This window comes from Rousettus aegyptiacus, unplaced genomic scaffold (assembly GCF_014176215.1).
Source record: "Rousettus aegyptiacus isolate mRouAeg1 unplaced genomic scaffold, mRouAeg1.p scaffold_m13_p_5, whole genome shotgun sequence".
Classification (NCBI taxonomy): domain Eukaryota; kingdom Metazoa; phylum Chordata; class Mammalia; order Chiroptera; family Pteropodidae; genus Rousettus; species Rousettus aegyptiacus.
The window spans coordinates 702,288-718,400 of record NW_023416308.1 but is presented as its reverse complement, the minus strand read 5'-3'; the positions used below and the strand labels follow the sequence as shown (position 1 = coordinate 718,400).

The window sequence follows — 16,113 nt, the reverse complement described above, 5'->3', positions numbered from 1 at the left end:
GCCAGCGGCCTGTGCGTGAGGCTGCAGGCTGTTCCCGCCGGGGGCAGGTGTCCTTGGCCCCAAGGCCACCTCCGGGGTCGGAGCTCGACGAGAGACGGGGTGACACCTAAGCCTCTTGAGGCAGAGATGGCCTCTTTTCCTGAGTTTAATAATCGTCAAATTGACAGCCTCCCACTCTGCGCCTCCCAGCAGAGGGTCACTGAGCCAAGGGGCCTGTCACCTCCTCCCCAGGTTGATGACAAGGGCTTCCCACACACACAGGGTGGGCGTTCGCTGCTGCAGTAGCCAGGGCTCAGTCAGTGACGGGCGACAGGAAATCGAAGCCCAGCTGCCTCGCCCCAGGAAGTGCCCTCCATGCGGCTGGCAGCTGCAGGGGCAGGGGGCCCGCAGCTTCCGGTCCGCGAAGGGCGGCAGACATGTCTGTCTCTGACTCGATTCCCTCTGACCTGCCCGACTGGGATCCCGGCCTCACGTGAGCCCAGCGCTGCGACCACACGGGGCGTGGCCAGGCCCGGGCTCCAGGCCTCCTGGGGGCCTGGCAGCTGTCCAAAACCCCGGTCCCCACAGCCCAAGTGTAGGCGGGGGCCTCCCCAAGGGACGATGGGATAGAGGGCTGTCAGCAAAGCAGGAGATGCCGGCTCCGACCCCGCTCCCAGGTAGCCAACGGGGTTGCAGACGGGGCCAGCCGGCAGGAAGCAGCCACGGCTCTCGGCAGGGCTGGCGGGCGCGTGGGCTGGCGGGCTGCAGGGCCCCCATCCTCACACCCCAGGCTGCGTCTGCGCAGCTGCTGCCCACCTGAGCTTCTGGGTCCCGCTTACTGAGCTGCAGGTGAGAGATCACATGAGCATTCCGTATGCGGGTCAAGGTAAACACGGTGCTCACGGGGCAGGGTGGAGGGGGGGAGGCCAGAGGCCTGCTTCTCAGCTGATGACGGGACACCTGGCCACAGAGCAAACAGACACACGGCTTTCTGGCCAAGGCAGGACCTGCCAGGCCCAGGCCCTCTGTTCCAGCGGGGCCCCCGCCCATATCCCCGGTGCCAGGCTCCAGGGGACATTTTTACGGTGGAAGAGCGACGGCTACTGACCGACTGATATGGAGCCAGTGAGGATGGCGGAAGCCACGTGGGAGTTGAGCTGCCCGGCCCCCGGAAAGCTGTGACACCTCTGTCACCAAGAAAGGCCATCAGAGACTCAGTGCCCAGAGTGTCCAGGGGGGCCGGTCGGGCAGGCACCCTCCGCCTGGCCTGTGCTCAAGGTCCAGACTCCGGGAGAGAGGCAGGTGTCCAGCCTGAACGTGCCGTTTGCACAAGCCGTCCCTCGCCGCGTCCTGAGCGCTCACTCGAACGTTGACATGCACACCTAATCGTTTTCTGAGGGCTTCGCTGAGCAGTGCAGCTGAGCCCCTGGCAGCGCGCCCCGGTCAGCTCCTGGAAACAGAGGAACCGAACCCGGAGCCCGCTTGAGGGGCTCCCCCGGGCCAAGCCACAGACCCCGCGGCCAGTGGGCAGCACGTCAATCAGTGCCCGCGGCCACGGGCTCTCCTCATGACGCCGGACAGCAAACAGCCCTCCCGCCACTGGTCCCTGTGACTGTCCGCAGCTGTCCACAGCCACGTCCCCAGCCTCGGCGAGGGGCGGTGTGCCGGCAGCTCTTCTTACAACGGCAGCTCCGGCCGGCCAGCTCAGCTGGGCTTTGCACACTTTCTCAAGGGCTGGCCAGGCAGCGGGATGGACGTGCACAGTGTCCAGGGGCCCACAAGTGAGGTCACGCTGGCTGACAGTAAACGCCTCCAGGCATGAGGGCGGAGGGCGGGGTGAGAAGCCCACCGGAGAATCACCTCGACAGCAGCGTGTGGTGCACAAAGGCTGCCAGGGGCAACTGTAACCGTGTGAACAGACACAAATACAAAGGCCGACAACACAAAGTGTCAGGGGCTGTAGAGAGAGTTCTGGACGCACCGGTCAAAGTCACGTTGTTATCCGTTTAAAACAGGTCCTTACACCTATCAGCTGTTTTATCTAATCCTCTTGGTGGCCACATGAAAAACAAGCCTGGAGGATGAACCAAAGGAAATGAGGAGGAACCGAACAAAAAAAATCAGCAAAACACGAAGGCGGCAAGAGAGGCACCTCAGAGGCACCGTCCCCCTCAGAGTCACCGTCCCCCCTCAGAGGCACCGTCCCCCCCCCAGAGACACGGTCCCCCCTCAGAGTCACCGTCCCTTCTCTCAGAGGCAGGGCGGACACGCCATCCTTGGTTCAGGGCTGGACACGTGACCAGGTGAGAGCAACGAGGCCCCGTTTGGGGACATCTCCGGGAAGCCCTGTCACAGAGGCCCCGCTTTCTGCCGGCTGGCGCTGCAGCCGCCAGCTGGGCCTCGCGCCGGGGGCCTGTGTGTGGGCGGAGACGGGGCCGCAGGCCGCTGACCTCGCGCCGCTGGCCGCTCCGAGTCGCCCTGAGGCCGGCGGATGCGGCCGCCCGTCCTGACCGCGCTGGTCTGGGGCGTGACTCTGGGACGCGGAACCACACGCGCTGCGGCTGCTCCAGCTGGGGCCGGCCTCGGGCGCGAGGCTCGGGGGGCTGGCGTGGGAAGAACGTGAGGCGCCCCCCGCTTCTGCCACCGCAGAGGCCCTGCCGGGGTCAGGAGGGGGCGTGGGCGGGTTCCCGCGGGACAGAGGTGTGAGCCCGCCAGGCAGGGCTCCTGGGAGGGGGACCCGGGGAGACCCTGCAGCGCACACCTGGCTGCTGGCCCCGGGTGCAGGCGGAGAGCAGGTTAGGCCCTCTGGACGTCCCGGGAAGGGGGACGGGGGACGACCCCGCTGAGGGGCGTGGCCGCGGGCACCTGCGCGCCTCACACTGGTGCGTTCAGTCCCCCACCGGCACCGCTGGCCTCAGCCGCTGGGCACCGGCGCCATGGCGACAGGTGCCATAGCAACCTGCACCAGGTCTCCGCGCGGTTCGGGCTAACTTAGTAAGGCCATCGCCCTGGAAAGCCAGGGTCGAGAGCTGCCTGAACGCGGGGCCTGACCAGCCAGGCCGGGTCGTGAGAGGACAGGGGAGACAGAGTCGCAGGCGGGGTCAGGAAGGAGCCCGCCCTGGCCCCAAGCCCCTGGGCTGTCACCGCTGCCACCTCCACGGCAATGGGCAGGGTGAAGACACAGAGCGGCTGAGCCAAAGGTGCAGGTGGCCTTGGCGTGCAGCCCGGTGGCCCGCGGACCTGGGCAGCGGCAGCGCCACGAGGCCCCCTCCGGAGCCCCTCCCCCGCCGGGGCCCCGCGTCCCCGGCGTGTGCCCCTCCCCCTCCGTGCCTTTATTCACCCTTCCACTCACTGCCCACGCATCCCGAGCTCACAATTTACTGCTGTCACTCTGCACATTTAAACGATGAAGTCGTCCGGCCCGTGATTTTCTGTGACCTGCTGTGCCCGCTTAGGCTTCTGAGGACCGTCTGTCGGCGTGCCCCGAACGTGCACTCTCACTGTGCAACACGCACGGCTCACACGTGTGGAAATGTATCGCCGACTTGACAGCTATCCGTTCCACGTTCGTTCGCTGCTTCTGCTGCTGGCGTGCGAAGGACATCGCTAATCTGTCCATCCATCCGTCACCCGCGCGTCCAACGTCCTACCTGCCTGTGCTTGCTCACCCAGCGCCCGGCCGACGGTCAGAGCCACGTAGGTGTGTGTCGTCCCGGTCACGCATCGTGGGATGCGTGCATGCTTGCATGGGGTCACTCCACAGACAGCTGCGTGTGAGCACACACTCTCACTCACACGTGCTCACACCCTGGCGGGATCCTACCAAAGACCCCGGAGAACGACAGAGAGAGAGAAGCCGCTCCGACTGCGACAGGGCACAGTCCCGCGGGCCCTCCCGGCAGACAGAGGCGCAGGGCTCTGGCCCAGGGGCAGACGTGTAGGGAGGAGGGGCTGGGCAGACTGTCAGGAGACCGAGGGGACTTCCCGTGGATGGCAGGGCATGGACCCCGGGGGGAGATGGGTCACAGGGGACTGTGAGGACTCCGGAGGCACACGGGCACCCCTCACGCCGCGGTGCCCCTGCACGCTCTGAATCACAGGCTGGAACGGCTCGGCACCGATCCCGGGACCGTCAAGTACAGTGAGCACGCTGCCGGGAGACGGGGCCGGCCACATCGCAGGCTCGGGGACGCGGGTCCTGGGCGACGTCCCGGGCAGCTGTGTCATCGTCCACAGCCGAAGGCCTCGGGGGTGAGAAGACTTAACTCGTCCCTCAGGGATGACACAGAGCAGGGCTGTCCACCCCCTCCACGGCGTGCACGCGACGGTGTGTCCAAACAGCAGACACGCTCCCGGCTCACCTGGAACCCAGCGGGCCCAGGAGGGCTTGCAGGGAGCTGGCAGAATCAGTGGTTCCTGGCCCCGGTGACCTTCAGGAGAGGTCACCGTCCACAGGACACGGAGGTTTCCGTGCTCAGTGCCGCTGTCCCGCTCCGTTTGGGGACTGACGCCCTCTGCACTGTCAGACCACTGTTGGGGGTCCAGGTGGGGCCCTTGCCTTGTCCCACGCGTGAGTCATGTGGCACGGGCCTGCATAATACATGCGAGCGTCCCGGCCACAATATTGCTGAGGTTGGGGCGTGTGACCTCGTGGCGGCCGCAGTGGCTCTCGGGGAAGTCGTGGGCTCTTTGCTGAGAACGCGCGGGAGCGGTCCTGCGGCCCTGGTGACGTCACAGTCAGGGGCTGCCAGGGGGCACCGCGTGGGGCCTGAGTTGGAGCCCACACCGGAGGGCGGAGCTACGCGAGAGAGGGAGGGGACCCCATGGCACCTCGGAGGCCCGGATGCAGCCAAAGGCGCAGGGCCCCTCGGAGCCAAAGCGCACCGAGCGGTCGGGTTCTGCGGTTCCTGCGGATGCCCGTCCGGCTCGGCCCGCGCGCGCTGCACGGGCTGTCGGCCTATGGAGGGTGGGGAGCTGCCACGCTGGCCGTCCCCCCATCTCCACGAGACAGCCCCTGGGAACGAGGGTGCCCTGCGCCAGTTACTCTGCGCCCCCTTTTCCGTGGTAAACACTATGGAAACTTCCCAACTCGGCACTTCGCTATTTAAGAAACTGCTTGCAAGGCCCACACAGAAACGACGGTGACCCCATGGCACGTTCAGCGCCTCGGATGAGAACGTAGACGGGGAGACCCGCGGGCGGGCCCTGACGCCACGGCTGTGGCGCCTCCGTGTCCTGTCCTGTCCCCAACCCCGTGTCCAGGCAGCGGCTTGTCCGGGGCTGGGTGGAAACGCGCCGCCGAGCGGGCACATGATCACGCGCCAGGAGTCGGAGAAGGATGGGCGCGCGCGTGCACGAGGTCGGGACAGGGCGCGGGGACCATCGGAAGGGGCCCCTACGGCCAGACGGGAGCGATCTGAGCAGCCAGGTGAGCCGGGAGGGGCTGGCCGTAACGCAGGGTGGCGCTGTGAGTGCGGCGATGCTGAGCGGCGCTGTACGGGGAGGGGGGTGGTCCCGCCCGGGGGTCCCACCCCCTCCTAGGGGAGTCCCGCCCCCTCCCAGGTGACCAAGGTCAACAGTGACGCCACGCTGACAGCAGGTCCCTGGACAGGCTGGGACGAGGACACTTCTCTGCAAATTCATCACCCCAGTGCAACCATGAGAAAAAACATCAGACATCCCGACAGAGACACCCTACTAACACCTGACTGGGCTCCTCCCGTGGTCAAGGTCATCAAAATAAGGACGGTCTGAGAAAGGTCACAGCCAGGACGAAGCCAGGGAGACACGGGACGGAACCTGGCGTGGTCCCTGGGTGAGGTCCTGGGACAGGAAAGGACTTTAGGGAAAAACAGTTTAGGGAAAAACAGGAAGTGCAGCAGTGTGGCCTCCAGTTCACGACAGCATGTCACCATCGGAGCATTATGGTGACAAACACGAGACGTCGGCAATGGCACGAACTGGGTTTGGAGTATATGGAAGCCATCCGTACCACGTCTGCAATAATTCTGTCAATCTAAAACAACCGTAATAAAAAGCTTGTTAAAATGGCATGAATGCCCATAGAACGGGCTCCGGGTTCTGGAGTCAGAACGGGGTCCTTGCGTTCCCTTGCCAGCTGAGTGTGGGTGACAGAGAACCCCCGGCCCGGCAGGGCTGACTGGTCTCCGAGGTCATCGACGCGCTCGCCCCTCGTTATTCGTTTGCGTGGTAGCTCACGGTCTGTTGGCTTCCTCCCCAAAGCAATCCGGGGAATCGTTTTATGAATATAGATGTCTAACCGATGTACTGTAAAAAAAAAAAAAAGGAAGTAATAAATATTTTATTTTACTATAAAAAAAGAAGACTCATGCAACGGTGACAAAATGGAGAGCCCGAAATGAAGTAAAATTTCTAAAATCCACGTCATTTTAAGAAAATAAAAATAATAAGGCCTAAGGGGGAAAAAAACATTTTTACTAGGTGACTCTTAAATCACCCCGAACTGGCCAGGTTCTCCCACAAGCATTTTCTTAGATAAAATGCACCTAATTTTAAAGTTTTCAAGGCAGCCTGACTGGCTTAAAACACCATCTTTTTTGTGCTCGCGCATTCCCCGATGGGCACATTTTTCTGAGTTTGATCTTATAAGCACATGTCGAGAGGCTGGAGAATAAACACATTTTCCCCCTTCACTTCCTCAGAATTGCCCACTCCGCCTCATACCAAATATGGAATAATGTTTTTCAAAAAAATCCTTTGTTATCTTTCAGAAAATGGAACTTAAATGAATCGTTAATATGTAAAATGATGGTAATTAAAATGCTTGCTGTATGGCAGAACCATGGGAAATAAGGCTAGAAATATGAGCTTGCAACACGTAGAGAATTCTGAATTCTGGGGCCCTTTATTAAAAAACACGGCAAAGCTTACTTTGGGGGGCCGCGGAAAGCAATGGAAGGCTGCAGAGGCACAGCGGGGTGAGCGACAGTGGGTATTTTAAAAGAAATTATCACATCTTTATATATTAGGTCATATTTTGTTCACTTCCTCCCCGAATTAAGATTCGTGCAGCGGTGACAGTGTGTAGCATATAAACAGGATCCGGCGGCCGGAAACGCTGGTTCTTCTTCGTTACTGTGACCACAAAGTCGCCTGGCCAGCGGCAGCCACCGTCCCCGTTGCTAGGGGTTCTGCAGAGGTCGTCTGAACCGTGGACAAGCTCACGCACGAACGTGCGTGTCTATGTACACCTACGGCTTTTCTACTAATGGTAGCACACTCACACGCATCTTTTACACATCATACCGCCGTCCTTTTTAGATGAGCAAATTTCCTACGGGTTCTTCCAGCCGTTACCGTGACAGCCTCGCACTGCCGAAGGCAGCAGCGTCCCTTCCCAGAGAGGCCACGGTTCCTTTCGGCGGTTCCTGCCCAACACACATTAGCTCTGTCTTCGGTTACAGCGAAGAAGCCTGCGATGGACGCCCTGCGTACATGCCCCGTGCACACATGCCGGGCACACGCCCCACGCACACGCCCCCCCCATGCCCCACGCACGCCTCCGCACACACGCCCCGCACACGCCCCGCACACACCCCGTGCACACGCCCCGCGCACGCTGAGCACTACTTGGACGCTCGCTCGAACGCTATGAGGACCGGCATTTATTTGGCGTCTTCCATTTTCCGCTGTTAGAAACAACAGCGCTGGGACCATAGATCCCGGCACACGCGTCTGATCACTTACCTGGGATGCATTTCTAGACGCGCTGGGTAAACACATTTTAACCGTAAAGCTGCTGGCTGAGTCAGGGCTGCCCCGCGGGGTGCTGCAGGGTGCGGCTGCTGGGGGGATGGGTTCTGAGGGGGGGACGGGGAATCCTGGTGTGCCCTGGGGTAGGGGCCTTTCCTCTCCTGCACGAAGCGCTGAGGGTGCTGGCGGGGCCCTGGCCGAGCTGTCAGAGGAGGCGCCTGAGGTCAGAGGAGGCCCAAGCGAGACCCCCCGACACCCCGCAGGCAGGCGCCGGAGCGCCGGGGAGTGGCTGCGCCCGATGGCTCAGGCTCACTCGGGCGGCCTGGCGCGTGACCAGGGCGCGGGGCAGAGCAGTCGTCCTTCCTCTGTCACCACCGCCGGGACCATCCACCAGCAGCCAACTCCAAGTCCCCCACAGGCGGCCAACTGCGTGAGGCCGTCTGGGTCTGACCCACGGCCCTGGTGGTGACCTAGATGGCCCAAGGGACAGCGGGGACGGAGGAGGCCCCTGCACCTCCCGGTGGGGGGGGTGAATGGACCCCAGGGCTCACTCCCCGCCAGTCCACGGCTGCCCCACCCCCATTACGTTCAGCGCCACATGACGTGGGCACCTCCGCAGACAGAGGCGGAGGGAGAATATGGCGGCGGGTGATGGAAGGGAGGGTGTCCCACCAGGTCCCTGGGGAACCTCCGGTCCCGGAGGCTGGGCCTGGGCCCGTGCAGACAACGCTCCTCCCGCGCAGCCCGGGCGCCTCTGCCGCGGGCACTCAGCGGAAGTCCCCGGGGTTTTCAGTGATGCTTTATTGTGAAGCTCTGGCAAAGGGACAGCCCCTCGACACAAAGAATGACGGCGGTCACCTCAACAGATAGAGCGCCCTTAGTGGGTGGAAACAAGCTCACAGTAACTCTCTCCTGTGACAATGTTCAGAGACAGCACCCAGCCGGACCTGAACGGAAACGGCCCAGATGTGAGCCCCACGGGGAGGGGCAGGGCGCTTAGCGCTCTGCTCCGGACTAGCACTGACCCAGAGCCCCGCTCTGATATGAAGCGTGTCCTTTGAAGTCATGGGCTTTTAATGACCACCCTTGGCCCTGTCAGCTCAGTGCCTCAGCGAGAGAGAGAGAGGGAAGAGCCTCAGGACTCGGGGTTCAGGGCAGGACCCCTCCCTCTCGTCCTGAGAGGTGGGTCTTGCATTGTTCGACTTCCCTCCCCCGCAGAGACCTGGAACGGGAGCCACGCAGAGGCGGGAGGGAGAGAGGGCAAGGGCCGCGTCTGCGCCAGCCACGCGAAGCGCTCTGAATGGCTCGTCCCTGTCATCGGATGCTCAGAGAGACCGGGGCGGTGGGGGCCTAGGGCCCAGGCAGCTGCCACCACCCTCCCAGCCCGTGGCCTCCAGCTGTGACGAGTCGCGCAGCGTGTCTCTAACAGTTAGTAAACAGGCGCCCAGGGACCCACGAGGCCTGCGCCCGGCCCTCTCCTGGGCTCTCCCACAGGGCCCTGGGGACTCAGTGACTAAGGAGCTAACACTTGGCAAGGCCAAGTAGTGGAGAGGAGGGGGAGGGATGTGCTGAGTCCACAGGGCCAGCTGCTCCACGGCCCTGGACAGTGTCCCCACACTAGAATGGTGGCCCAAAGGTCCAGATATTGTGATTCTTTCAGAGAAATTTCCAAATATTTAAATACTGCTTCAGGTTTTTTTTAAAAGCCTCTGTGAACTAAACTTGACACGTCCCCAATGAGTGGAGCGCAGGTGACAGAGAGGTCTGCACACAGATGTTTCTACTCCAAACCCACCCACGTCCCCGCCTGCAAAATGCCGCGAGCCCTTCTCAGCGGTTCCACAGGCCCCGAAGGCCCTTAGTTTTCATTTACTGACAGCCGGGCACCTGGGTGGCCTGCAGGCATTGGGGGGCTCCACCCGAGGGCGCTCCGGTGGGTGCTGTCACCAGAAATCGCCACTGGCTCAGAAGTCCCTGCCGGCCCCCAGGGACATGCTGGGGCGCCCTGGCCCAGCCCTGCCAGCCTCCGGGGCGGGTGCCCCCTGGGTCGTCTCCAGCGCTCTGCGCCCCAGGTTCCCCTATTGGGCAGCTGCACAGCTCGGCCGGCGTCGGAAGGTGACGTGCCTGCGAGGTGAAGTGTCCCGGGAGCGTCCTGGAGCCCCAGGCCTGCATTTAGAGAGGGCCAGGTGGCGTGCCCACAGCGCAGTGGGCTGGACGCAGTACCCGGGGCCGCCGCGGGGGGCGCGCTCCCAGCGCCGCGTGGGAGGCAGGTGCTGCGGGAAGCGCTCCGTGGCAGAACCCCGCGACGCTACGTGGGACGTGGGCAGGCAGGTGCCGCCTCCTGGGTCCCAGAGGTGCTGGGGTCGTGGGCGTCCAGAGCCCCTGCACGGAGGCATTCTGCCCCTCGCGGGCCTGAGGGCATGCTGGGGTTTTCTCCCTGCTTATTGTGGGCAGGGAGGGGGATGGGAGGTGTCCCACGAAAATCCAGACTTCCAGCTTCTGGGCCGCCCCGCCAGGCGCAGCAGGGTCCCCTCGAGGGAGGCAGCTCCTGGTGCGGGCATCCTCATCTGCCTGACGTGCCGGCCCCTGTAGGCCAGAGAGTTTAAGACTCCCGGTTTAGAGGAAAACGCTCTTCTGGGACTCAAGAACCTGATTACTCGTAAGAGGACGCAGGAATCTGAGGCGTGGCAGGGGAGCCGGGCGAGGTGACAGCGCAGCTGCCCAGAGCGCCTGTTCCTTGTGTCCAGGGAGAGAAAACGCTTTCCCACTTCACTCTTCCCTCTGGGTGCAGGACAGGCCTGGGGGAGGGGTCCCTGGAGAAGGGACCGTGACGCCTCCCTCCCGCTGGGTCCTTTCCAGGGCCGCCTGGCAGGTGGCAACGGCAGAAACGCTGCGCTGTCCCACACCTCCAGCGCGCCCCACACTTAGAGGGGGTGCGCCCCCGACGAGCGCCCCACGCGTGCGAGGCCAGCGCCTTTGCGCCGGTGCTGGGCACGCGGCAGGCACTCGGCAGGTGCCGACGGCTCATCTCTACGCCGTCCCTGGTCTCCGATCTGGACACCCGCCGGTGCCCCTGCGGCCCTGAGACGGCCATGTGGCCGCGCCGGTCAGCACCCGCGTCACCTGGGCGTGGCTCCCACGTGTGGAAACGCCCGGCGACGAAGCAACATGGTCAGGTCGGACCCCGCAGGAAAAGTGAGGCAGGACCCGCGGGACACGAGGCCGCCGCCCCTCCGCCCAGCGCGGCAGGCTCGCGCCGGTGGCCGCGCGTGGCGAGCCCCTCAGCGCCCGCGGCAGCCCCGAGGACGAGGACGCAGCAGCGGCGGTCACCGTGGGGCGCCGCTGGGCGGGGAGAACCGCGTGCGGCAGAAATGACGCGCGCGTGCGCGGCCCTCGTGGACGCTGCGACGGGGGAGACGCCGGCCCGGAGGAGCTGGACACGTGCGCCCCGGCGAGTACAGAAACGGGCGAAACCGGGCCCGTGGGCAGCGGCCACCTTCGAAAAAGCAAATCGGTGCGACTGTCATCTCCAAACGGGTAAAAGACTTCCACGCACGCTTCGCCAGAGAAGGCGCCGGAGGCTGACGAGCACATGGAGGCACGCTGCGTGCTTCCAGCCATCGGGGCACGCGGATCCCCCGCAGTGGGACGTGCACACGCTGGGGCGTCCGCGCCGCCCGGACCCGGCGCGCGCCGGCGGCTCTGCAGAAGGGCGCGCGGTCCGCGTCCCGCGGCTGCGGCGGCGCAGGCGACGCAGAGCTCGAGTGCTTCCCACGGCTGGGGACCCGCAGCGAGTCGCGAAGGAGCTTGGTGTCAAGGCATCGGCTGGGTCTGTCTGGAGGCCGCGGGGGGACGGTCCATTTCCTGTCCCCTCCCCCCACACCGTAAACGACTCCTTGGGGGCCCCTCGTCTCGTCCTTGACAGGGCCTTGTGAGCGCGGAAGGGGTTAACCAGAGCCAGGAGGGCTGCCGTTGTCCTCGCCGCCACTGCTGCCCCCACCCTCCTGTCTCGAGGGGCTCAGCCTGCGGTTGCAGAGGCCGGGCTGGCTTCCCCCGGGGCCTGCCGGTGGTAGCACTGTTCCGGCGTGAAGGGGGAGGCCGGAGTATTTCTCTCCTCTGCCGTGGAAGGCGTCCAGCCCGCTGCATTTTCTGCAGCTTCGCCCTGGTTCCAGCTCTCTGGACGGCCCCTCCCTCAGTCCTGGCCCCCAGCTGCAGCGGGCGCCCCCCCCCCCCAAGCCTCCAGCGCATCAGGAGCTTCGCACTGCTGCTCCCAGGGCTGCCTCGCCGAGCCCCATTTCCAGCTCTAACGAGGCCTTCGCTCCCAGTGCAGAGTTCTGACGTCCCTCTGTGGGACCGTTTGTTATCCTCATTGCACCCTGGTGGGTAAAGGGCTCAGTGATATGAGTGATAATGTTTACACTGAGATTTCCAGATGAGTAGACGGATTTTGTGCCCCTTCACGGCTGGTGTGTTTACATCACACGCACACACACAGCGTTGATCATGCATCAAGAGCAGGACCCACCCGACACCCAGTCTTCCCCTTAGGAAAAGAGTATTTTATTCGACATGATGCATCTCACTAGAAATACAGTACTCTCCAGCCTGCCTCACTGGAGACCGCCATGCGGTTTGCCACGGGACAAAATTCCCAGCCGGCAGACAAGGCGTCATCTTTCATTTGTGATTTGGGGACACGAACACGTGTTCTGTTACCCAGGATCCAGTCCTGTAGTCCCCGACACAGCATGTGCTCAGGAGAGATGGGCTGACTGACAGGCTTCTTCACATCCCTCAACCCAAACTGGGACCTGTGGCCCAAGAGGCTTATTTTCCTGATTTATTGCATTATTCATAGGAACACTTGCAATCGTACGTTTCTCTGAAGAAAACGGTATCACAAGAAGACGGACTGAGCTGGAAACATAGACCGTTCGGACCCATTTCTGTGACTGTCGACCACCACAAATGGGTCATCTCTCGCAGCCCCTGCCTGCCAGTGCAGGTGACTCTAGGCCAGTGACGTGGGGAGTGTGTTGGTGGGGACCTGGCTAGGTTCTTAGTCCTACAGAGGAAGTAACTGGCGATCAAAGAGCTCGGTTTGGCTGCTCCGAGCCAACATCACGCAGCAACGGAGAGGGCTGGCTGGCCTGCCCGCCGCCGCTGCCTGGACCCCCGCCTCGCTTAGGACACCAGGTGCGCTGAACAGCGAGCGCTCGGTGTGGGAGGAACACTAATGGAAGCTGTCGCCCGTTCCAAATCATGGAACCGGGAGGAGTCGTGCAGATACTGAGCCGCTTTCAAGTGTCTTTTTTATCGTGATCCACGATAAGAAAAACGTTTTGCCTGTGTGCATATGCATAGCTGAAAGAAAACATTAGCTTACACCCAAGATGCCCTTTCCTCAGATTTTGAAAACACTGAAAAAAAAAATGTGCTCAGTAGTTATGAACGCCCAGTAGCTGGCACCCAGCGCAGCGAGTAGTGCGCGCAAGACCCTAGAGCCTCGGGTGACCTTTCCTGATCACGATCCTCTCCCTCCTGTATCCCCGCCCCAGGCAATCACCCATTAACGTTGCTTTGCTACCTTTTCAACTGTTAGCACCTACATGTGCATCCCTAAACATAATAGCTTAATTGTACCCCTTCGAACTTTGTGACTGGAACTCTAAGTGTCCCATTGCGTATGTAAACGCACTACATTTATCCCCCATTGCCGAGCACTTGAGTCGACTCCAAGTTGGGGCTGTAAACATGCCTGTCCAGGTGCCGCTGCGTTTAGGCTCACCCTTGGGTGCCCACAGGGAAGCAAGCCATGGACAAGGAGATGTGATGGGCCTGGGGAAGAATGTGGAATTTCACTAGATATCAAGTTTTCCCAAATGGTTGTACCAACAAACTAAATAAACGAACAGACTGAGAAATGAAGCAAACCAAAAAGGGGCCGTACCAACATGCACCCTGCCCAACAGCTTATGGGGGGGGAGGTGCACCACCCCGTGTCCCCGCTCACGTCAGACTTCCATTCGTGCCCCATGTTTTCTGGTGTCAAAATGGTATCACACTGCAGTTTTAATTTGCATTTCCGTAACAACTAATGAGATTAAGCTCCTTTTCATAAGTGTATTGTCATTTACATTTCCTTTTTTATTAAATTTTTTAAATCTTTTTTTCTGATTTTCTTACATATTCTGGACAGGTGACTTTTATCAATTTTATGTATCCTCTCCCATTCTGTAACTTTCTTTTTCACTCTTTTCTATGAAGCGTTTTGGGTAACACATACACACTCACAAACAAACAAAAAAAAAACCTAAAAACGTAAGCAAACCAAATCCAATAATGTATATAAAAAAATGAACTCTCATGACCAAGTTAGGAGTATCTGAAAAATACAACGCTACCTTAATGTTAGGAAATTAATGTAATTCACCTAACTAATTAAAAGAAAAACCAAATAATCATCTCAAAAGAACATTTGATAAAATTCAACATTTCATAATTAACAACAAAAAAACCCTAGCAAACTAGGACTATGAGGGAGTGTCTTTCTGATAGATGGTGCTCTCCTAGACCCCACACCCCGGGCCACACTCAATGGGGCACACAGAAGCACTTTCACTCCCAGAGCAGGAAGCCAAGGGCGCCCACAACCACCCTGTGTGCCCTCCCTCCGATGAGAGCTGTGAACAGTGCAGAAGAAGGGAAATAGAGGAAAGGAGTCTGCTGGAAAGGCAGAAAGAGAAGGTGCGAGGCTTAGAAAGGAAGTAGATTAGACGTTATTTACAGGGCGTCCGATTGCATATGTTTAAAATCCAAACATATCTACAGATAAATAACTGGATATGAAGTTGAGCAAAGCGGCTGAATACAAAAATCAGTTTTTAAAAACTGCTCCCAGCAACAAAAATTTGCAAGTGGCATTTAAAAAGGTTAAAATGGCAGCCCCCCCCCAAAAAAAAATCTAAGAATAAACCTAACAAAACACACATAATACCTTTATGGAGAAATTAGGAAACTTTATGAGACTTTTAAACAGATGTACACCTAGTAGATGGGAAGAGCGAATGTTACAAAGAGGTCAACTGTCGCCATGTAGTCTCAAGCAAACCACTTGACAGCTTTTGAGAAGAACCTGACCAGCCAACCCAAAAATTCATCTGGAAACACGAAGAGCCTTCTCGGATATTTTCTCTTCCTTTCACGTGTTCGTGTTCTTATGAGCCTCTGAACCGGCTTCGCGACCACTGGTGGACTGTGACCCACACGTGGCTTTGCCAGCACCGCCTTACTCCAATGCAGGATGCACCACAGCCGCACTCAAGTACTCCTTGGAAGTCCTCTGCTTCGTCCCACCTCCAGGCCTCTGCCTGGGACTCAGTCGCCTTCGGCCTGGCCCTCACAGTGCTCCCCAGCTGCCACACCACCTCAGCCAGTCCGCCGCCCCATCTTCAGACCCAGCTTACTCCCTCCTTTAGTCTCCCACACTTTGGTGTGAAATCACACAGGGCAGAGCGATGCCCACCGGAGGATAGGCCCTAAGACCTCCAGTGGCTTTCTGAGGGAGACGGTATTGTCCTTTGGTCATTTTACAGATAAGGAAACTGAGGGTCGCAAAGAACAGCACTAGCTCAGAGTTCCACTGGAATTTAACCAGACAGGAGTGTGACCCGTCTTCTAAGGCCCAAGCCTTCTGCACAGGGTCTGAGGGCTGTCCTTCCAGGTGGCGGAGCTTCGAGTGGCAGCGGGCTCTGGCTAAAGGTGTTGGCCTTACCCTGCTCCTGCATCCCAAGGGACAGCAGAGGCCGGGAGTGACCAACGGGACTTGTAGAGTACAAGTAAGATACTAACAGTTACAGCATGGCCCCCTCCTTGGCAGCGGCCACGCACTTGCCGGGCCGTAGGCTCCGCGACTTCACGGTCCCCCGGCCCCACAGCACCCCCACCCCACGGCTCTCCCCCACCCCGCGGTCCCCCGCCCCCGCGGTCCCCCGCCCCCGCGGTCCTCCCCGACCCCATGGTCCCCCCGATCCCACGGCCCGCCGACCTCACAGTCCCCCCGCCCCCACGGTGCCCCCACCCCGCCGGTGCCCCGGCGCCACGGTCCGCCCGACCCCGCAGCCCCGGCCCCCCCGGCGCCCGGCCCACGCAGCGCCCGCCCGGCGCGGTGCGGGCGGCGCGCGATCCGGCGCCGCGCTTTCGCCACCGCCGCGGACGGCCGCCGGGGAAACCCGGCGCGGGGACACGCTCTCGCCGGGCACGAAAGCGCCTGCCGCGGCGGCGCCCCCGAACGCGAAGGGCCGGAGCCTGGAGGCTTTTCTGGCGGCGCGAGCGGCTCCGGGGCGTCGCGAATCTGCAGAGCGCGCTCGCCGGAAGTGGGGCGGCCCGCCGCCGGAAGCC

General features: G+C 61.1%; 1 long non-coding RNA gene across 3 annotated transcripts; it reads left to right on the top strand.

Annotated features, from left to right (window-relative positions):
• The first annotated feature begins 445 nt into the window (after positions 1–445).
• On the top strand, positions 446–7,033 carry LOC118602944. Of its 3 annotated transcripts, none has more exons than XR_004951035.1 (4): positions 446–828; positions 1,995–2,282; positions 3,435–3,679; positions 4,080–5,594. It is a non-coding gene; the product is annotated as an uncharacterized LOC118602944 (long non-coding RNA). The 3 variants fall into 3 exon arrangements; XR_004951034.1 differs by having other exon boundaries at positions 446–865; XR_004951033.1 differs by lacking the exon at positions 446–828 and having other exon boundaries at positions 1,603–2,282; positions 4,080–7,033.
• Positions 7,034–16,113: the final 9,080 nt, after the last annotated feature.